Genomic DNA, 8,654 nt, shown 5'->3' on the forward strand with positions numbered 1-8,654 from the left:
AAGATAACTGTCCAGATGGGGATTCAGAGGGAGCCGACCACTCCTATTTACCACCTGAGGTGTTTGCTCTAACCTGGCATGCTGATGTTGGTCATATCATGCATATGGCGCCTCGCATTGCTTACATTATACATCTTATATGCCATCAGCTTAGTTTAGATTTGCTTTGTGTGAATGCCACCTGTTTTGTTTATATATCATACTCCCACCGTTTCTAAATATTTGTCTTTTTAGATATTTCAACAAGTGACTACATACGGAGCAAAATGAGTGAATCTACACTCTAAAATATGTCTATATACATCCGTATGTGGTAGTCCATTTGAAATCTCTAAAAAGATAAATATTTAGGAACGGAGGGAGTATATGGGAATTATGCAATGCCATCTTCTTTAGCCAGGCATCATATACGTGCATAATGCAATGCCATCCTATTTAGCCAGTCATCGTATATGTGAATTGTATCGTGCATAATTTTTTCATAATGTATTCCATTTGTCAACAATGTTTATACATTCATCAACTCTTCCTGTGCATCAGCCATTTGAGTCGGTCATGGGAAAATCTGGAGTGAAAACAAGGTCTTCTGAGCTGTCAGTGCTACCTGTCGATGCAGATTTCTTGATGGTTACAGATAGCTCCTTAGAGGAGGATTCAGAGACAGATGACCGGTCGTATTCCCCCCGAGGTGCATGCTCTAACTTGCTAGAGTTATATTGCTCATATCATGCATATGGTGTCTTGCATTGCCATGTCATCTGCTTAGATTAGACATGCTTTGTGTGAATGCCTCATGTTTGCTTTCTATATCAGATATGTGAATTATGCAATGCCATGTTTTTCAGCCAGTTATCATATATGTGAATTATGCACCGCCATGTAGCCAGGCATCATATATGTGAATTATCTCATGCCATCTTTTTTTTCATTACGTATTCCATTTGTCGACAATCTATGTATATTGAACTACTCTTCACGTGTATCAGCCATTTGAGCCGGTTATGGAAAAATCAGGAGTGAAAACAAGGTCTTCAGAGCAGGCAATGGTACCTATTGAAGCATATATCTCGATGGTTACAGGGAGCTCCTCAGAGGAGGATTCAGAGACAGATGACCAGTCCTATATCCCACCTGAGGTGTATGCTCTAAGTTGCAATGTTTATATTTCTCATATCATGCATATGGTGTCTTGCATTGCTTAGTTTAGACATCATATGCACAATATTGAATTCCATCTGCTTAGTTTAGAGATCATACATGTGAGTGCCAACTGCTTAGTATATGAATCAATCATGTCAATTGTATCATGCCATCATGTATACTTAGACAACATGTATGTGAATTATTTCATCCCAACCTATTTGAGAAAGACATCATATAGTTTTGTCATGTCATCCTGTTTAGATACTCATCATATGTTGAATTATGCCATTATATCCTGTTAAGTTATACATCATATATCTGAAACTGTGTCATGCTATCCTGTTTAGTTGGGCATCATATATGTGAAATTGTGTCATGTTGTCCTGTTTGGTTAGACAATATATATGTGAATTACCACATATGTCTATCATACAATGTCTGTATGTTCAATTTCTTTTCTTGTTTATCAGCCATTTGAATTGGAGGGGGTGATGGCAGTATCTAAGGGAGCAAAAACCCGTCCTTCACAAAAGACAGTGCTACCCGTCGATGCAGATAGAACCATGGTTGTACTGGCCCACAAACTAGCCCCACCACACATAATCAAGACTCTTCCAGGTTGCACACTTACACCATTGGGCAGAGAACCAGCTACAACCTATCTAACCCCAACCCCAGCGGATAATAACCCACTTCTAGTTGACAAAGCACCATGTACACCACAGAGTACCCCCACACGAGCAGTTTGTAAAGCAACTGCAGTGCCCAAAGCACGAAGACCACCACAGCGAACCCAAACTCCACGTTTAAAGCAGAAGAGCAATTGTTCTCAGGTCAGATTCCGTAGCTATGGTCCATACTCCTTTGCTGTTGCATCATTGTATTTACTCATACCAACTACTTTCGAATTTGAAGGATCCAATTGAAACTCCAATGGCGCAACAGGTATGTTTTAAACCTATTTCTTTAACTGGATTGTTGTTCTAACTTCTTGCTCTATGTTGATTTCAGTTTCAGTTGTATAAACAGTTATGTTCTCATGCGATGCACATTACAAGTGTTGCCAATGTTGTGTAGTTTCTCACACTTATATTCTGTCTATGCTGTTGTGTCTTAAAAATATATGAGTTGAACTATGTCTTTATCTTGATTAGGCAACATAAACTAGAATGATATGGACAATACAGTGACCATAGTACATAGATATATGTTTGTTTCATGCTGTTATCCTGTCCACCTTACTACTGAACCGGTTTACCAAAATGAGTTTCGTATACTACATGCTAAACATGTGATGTGTCTGCTTGTTTCTCTTGTAGTATGCGAACAGAATATTGGAGAAGAGCACCCCACTATGCAATGGTAGAGAAAGTAATGCATATAAGGTTCAAGATAGTGAGACAGCCCTGTTGGTCTCCAAGAAAGGTGATAAAAACGATCTTGTAGACAGTGAGAAAACCCCACAGTCCTGCGTTGATGTAGTGTTCGAGTTACTGGCCAGTACCGCTGGCACAAGCTCTTCGAACTCGCTGCCTGAATCACTTCGGCTTCTTCAGTCTCAGCTACAAGCTGAAAGGCATCAGTCAGCTGTGCTGCGGCAAGAAGCCGAAGGACTGAGGAAGTCCCTGCAGAATTCAGATGCATACTTTCTTATGCAACAACAAGTGCTGGAGGATTTAAGCGCCAAACACGAGAAAGTTAATAAGCTTGCTAAGCATCTTGCCAGCATTATGGGTACCCAGGATATTGTTTCTTGAGCTCTTCTGAAGTGGTTTCAGTTCTGGACTTGTTTTGCTATGGCGTTTATTTGCACTAGTCGCCAAGTTTGACCCAGTGTATATGATATGCAGCTTTGTTCCCTATATTTGCACTGGTGGCGAACTTTGATGCCTAGTGGATGTAATATGTGTAATAGACGTGATAGCCTAGCGTAAGTTGCTTGCTTATTTATTTCCTTGTTGTCTTGTTTATTTGTTTGCTTGTGGTCAGTGCAGTTCTTTTTCCACGGTTTGCTAGTGGCCGCAATAACCTATTTTTAAAAACTAGTCCACAATAACCACGGGCTACATATTTACTGTAGTTACCATGGGCCTCCTACTAGCTGTAGAAACAATGGGCCTTCTAAGGGCCATAGAAACGATGGGCCTTCTACGGGCCGTAGCATCAATGGGCCTTCTACGGGCCGTATGATCGATCGGCAAAACATGGGACAATAATAGACCGCATTATGGGCCGTAAACGGGCTATATTTGGAATTGTCCGTTCATGGGCCGACCATAATGGGCCGTCGTTAATCTCCCATATTTCATGACGCTATGAAAACGGCCCAGCGGATTAACGGGCTGCAAACGGGCCGATTGTAACCACGGGCTGAATTTGGCCCACAAGCAGAAAAGGCCAGCAACGGGTCGTAAGTAACCGAATGCTGGAACTAAGCCCAAGAATAAATGGGCCCTGAGAAGGCCGAAACATAACATGGGTTGGAAACGGACCAATGGAATAATGTGCCGTTAATGGGTATAAAGCGGTACACTGTTCATTGCGGGCCAGATTCACCACGGGCCTTTAATGGGCCAAGAGTTACAAATGGCCTCGTATGGGCCAAAAGACATCATGGGCCATACATGGACTGGAAGTTACAATGGGCCGTAATCATATTGGACGGCCCAGATGAAGCTACTGGGCGTAATTCCGGTAGGCCGTAACGGGATGTGTGTTAGCGGGCCATAAATGGGCTATATACGAACATGCCGTTAACAGGCTTTCCATGGGCCGGCCCATTACCGTTTGACCAAGTCAAACGGGCCGGCCTTTTCACTGGAATGGGCCTCCGTTGGGCCATGCCACGTGTCAACGTATCATCGGCGCCTCCTGTCCAATGAATGGATGACATCTGTCCAAACTGTGAGCCAACACGTGTTTCCTCCGGCCAATGAGAATTTTACACGTGGAAAATCCTCATTGGTCCGGGCTGTTAGCGGGTTATCGGATCCAAAACCAGACCCGATAGCTTAACGGAGTCCCGTTACGGTGGATGCCACGTGTCGGTCACCCTTGACGAAAGCACTTCTATGACGCGCGATTTATCGTCATGGAAGTGGACACTTCCGTGATGATAATTTTGGTAATTTCATGGAACACTTCTACGACAACACAGGTATGACTATCTTGATTCTGTCATAAATTTGTCATGGATGTACATGCATGACAGAAAATGTGTCCTACTGTGACAAACACGTATCATCACGGAAGTGTCTTTTTTTTGTAGTGCTTGTTATCCTTAATAGCAACGATACATACGTGTCGGTTCCCCTTCTGTCACTGGGATCAAGCACCGCAAGATTGAACCCATCACAAAGCACCTCTTCCCATTGCAAGATAAATAGATCAAGTTGGCCATAAAAAACCCAAATATCGGAGAAGAAATATGAGGCTATAAGCAATCATGCATATAAGAGATCAAAGAAGACTCAAATAACTTTCATGGATAAAAATATAGATCTGATCATAAACTCAAAGTTCATCGGATCCCAACAAACACACCGCAAAAAGAGTTACATCATATGGATCTCCAAGAGACCATTGTATTGAGAATTAAAAGAGAGAGAGGAAGCCATCTAGCTACTAACTACGGACCTGTAGGTCTACAAATAACTACTCACGCGTCAACGGAGAGGAACCAATGGACATGATGAACCCCTCTGTGATGGTCTCTAGATTGGAACTGGTGGTTCTGAAACTTGCGGCAGCTGGAATTGATTTTCGTTGACTCCCCGAGGGTTTCTGGAATATTGGGTTATTTATAAAGCAAAGAGGTGGTTCGGGAGGCCACCGAGGTGGGCACAATCCACCAGGGCGCGCCTGGGCCTCCAAGCACGCCCTGGTGTCTTGTGCTTACCTCGGGCTCCTTCTTCGGTACTTCTTTGGCCCACTGGATGTCTTCTGGTCCAAAAAAATCCATAAAAAGTTTCGCTGCGGTTGGACTCCGTTTGGTATTGATTTCCTTTGATGTAAAAACATGCAGAAAACAGCAACTGGCACTTGGCACTATGTCAATAGGTTAGTACCAAAAACTTATATAAAATGGCTATAAAATGATTATAAAACATCCAAGAATGATAATATAACACCATGGAACAATCAAAAATTATAGATACTTTGGAGAAGTATCAGCATCCCCAAGCTTAATTCCTGCTCTTCCTCGAGTAGGTAAATGATAAAAATAGAATTTTTGATGTGGAATGCTGCCTATCATGTTCATCACATATTCTTTTCTTTGTAGCATGGACATTTGGACTTTTATATGATTCAAAGAAATAGTCTAGTTTTGACATGAAGATTTCAATACTCAAGCATATCAACAAGCAACCATGTCTTTCAAAGTATCAACACTAAAGCAAGTTATCCTTAGCTAATTATGCTCAATCATTGATCCATTCATGAAACACACTCGCATATTAGCTACACCCAATGCTCAAGTACGATCATAGTGCCCCTTAGTTGGTGCTTTATAAGAGAAGATGGAGACTCAAATAAAAATAAAAATTGCATACAGTAAATAGAAAGGCTCTTCGCGGAGGGAAGTAGGAATTTGTAGAGGTGCCAGAACTCAAAGAGAAAAAAGATAGAGATAAAACATTTTGGGTGGCATGCTTTTCCTGTCAACGAAAATGATCGAGTAGTTCGCAATACCTTCCATGCTAGATATATCATAGGCGGTTCCCAAACAGAAAATAATTTTTATTCCTTTTTTCATCACACTGTCACTTTCCATGGCTGGTCGTATCCACAGGTGCCTTCCATACCAATACTTTCCAAGGAATTTATTATTTGACAACATAAATTAAATTCATTTTTCATTTCGGGACTGGGCATCCCTAATACCTTTGCCTTACTCTCGTGCAATGACAAGTGAATAAACGCTCATCGTGAGAATAACATATCTAGCATGGAAATATATTAGCCACCCCCCACCGTTTCATGAGCGGTACGAGCACACAAAAGGGAAATTTATTTTGAAAATTAGAGATGGCACATACAACTTTGCTTAGAACAGCAAAATAATACCGCATATAGGTAGGTATGGTGGACTCATGTGGCAGAATGGTTTAACGGATTTTGGATGCACAACTAGTGATCATACTTAGTGCAAAATGAAGGCTAGCAAGAGATTGAGAAGCAACCAACCAAGAAACAAAAACTCTCATAAGCGAGCATTAAGAATAATTAACACCGAATAATGCACCACAAGTAGGATGCAATTTCATTGCATAACTATTGACTTTCGTGCTTGCATAGGGAATCCCAAACCTTAACACCAATATTCTTACTGAAGCATAATTACTCATCAACATGACTCACATATCAATCATATCTCGAAACCATTACAAGGAATCGAGTTTATTTTGTCCAATGATCTTTCAAGAAAGTTTTTATTATATCCTTCTTGGATATATATCACATTGGGACTAGTTTCATATGTTGCTTTTGATAAGCTCAAACAAATATAAGTGAAGGTCATGAGCATAATATTTCTCTCTCAAATTAATTTAAGTGAAGCAAGAGAGAATTTCTCCAAAATTTTACTAACTCTCAAATAAATCTAATTGAAGCAAGAGAGCATTTCTTTAAAAATACTAAAGCACACCATGCTCAAAAAGATATAAGTGAAGTACTAGAGCAATTCCATAGCTCATAAAGATTTAAGTGACGCATAGAGAGCAAGTCTAACAAGTCATAGCATAATTTTGGCTCTCTCAAAGCAAGGATTCAAGACTTAAAATAAAAAACAAAACAAGCAAAGACTCATATCATACAAGACTCTCCAAGCAAAACTCATAGTATGTGACGAATAAAAATATAGCTTCGAGTAAAATACCGATGGTCGTTAGAAGAAAGAGGGGATGCCACTCGGGCATCCCCAAGCTTAGTTTCTTGCCTCCCTTTGGATAATAGCTTGGTATGCCATGGGCACCCCCAAGCTTAGGCTCTTCTTACTCCTTATTCCTTCATCCATCGTAACATCACACAAAACTCAACAAAACCTTCGTGAGATCCGATAGTATAAGAAAGCAAATCACTACTACAAGTACTGTTGCAAACCCATTCATATTTTATTCTTGCATTATTTCTACCGTATTCCAACTTTTATATGGGAAAAACTCTTCAAAGAAAACCATGGAATCATCAAAACAAGCACACAACGCAAAGAAAACAGAATCTGTCAAAAACATAATAGTCTGTAGCAATCTGAATATTTCGAATACTTATGGAACTCCAAAAATTCTGAAAAATTAGGACCACGTGAGCAATTTGTATATTAATCTTCTGCAAAAAGAATTGGTATTTTATCACGCTTCTGTTAAAAATGAGAATTATTTTTGTGAGCACGAAAGTTTCTGTTTTTCAGCAAGATCAAAACAACTATCACCCAATGAGATCCTAAAGGCTTTGCTTGGCACAAACACTAACTAAAACACAAAAAACACAATCATAACAGTAGAATAATTGTGCAAACACTCAATAACAGAAAGAAAAAGACAAAAATAAATTTTATTCATTGGGTTGCCTCCCAACAAGCGCTATCGTTTTACTCCCCTAGCTAGGCATAACGCAAGGATCTAAGTATTGGCATCCTTGTTTCTAGATCCATATGATGCCCTCATGATTGATTCATATGGTGGTCTAATTATTGTTCTAGGGAAGTGTTCATAACCTTTCTTAGTGGAAATTGGAATTTAATATTGCCTTCTTTCATATCAATCACGACACCGATAGTGCGTAAAAACGGTCTACCAAGAATAATTGGGCAAGACGGATTGCAATCAATATCAAGAACAATAAAATCTATGGGCACATATTTCCTATTTGCAAGAATAATAACATCATTAATTCTTCCCATAGGTTTTTTAATAGTAGAATCCGCCAAATGCAAATTTAAAGAACATTCTTCAATATCGGTCAGACCAAGCACATCACATAAAGATTTCGGAATTGTAGAAACACTAGCACCCAAGTCACATAAGGCAAAACACTCATAATTCTTTATCTTGACTTTGATAGTAGGTTCCCACTCATCATGTAATTTTCTAGGAATTGAAACATCTAATTCCAACTTTTCTTCTAAAGCTTTCATCATAGCATCAACAATATGTTTAGTAAAAGCTTTATTTTGTTCATAAGCATGGGGTGAATTTATCATGGATTGCAACAAAGAAATACAATCAATCAAAGAGCAACTATCATAATTAAAGTCTTTGTAATCCAAAAGATTGGGTGCATCACTAGTTAAAGTTTTGACCTCTTCAAACCCACTTTTATCAATTTTCTCAACAAGATTTTCACCCTTCGAATTATCAGGACGCCTTCTAACTAAAGTTGAGTCTTCTTCAGTCCCTTCTTCATCAATCTTAATTTTACTAAACAAGGAACCAATAGAAGAAACACCAATCATTTTAAGATCTTCATCACTTTTATTAAAGCAATCACTAGAAAATGTTTTTTTCTAAAAA

This window comes from Triticum aestivum, chromosome 7D, assembly GCF_018294505.1.
Source record: "Triticum aestivum cultivar Chinese Spring chromosome 7D, IWGSC CS RefSeq v2.1, whole genome shotgun sequence".
Taxonomy (NCBI): Eukaryota; Viridiplantae; Streptophyta; class Magnoliopsida; order Poales; family Poaceae; genus Triticum; species Triticum aestivum.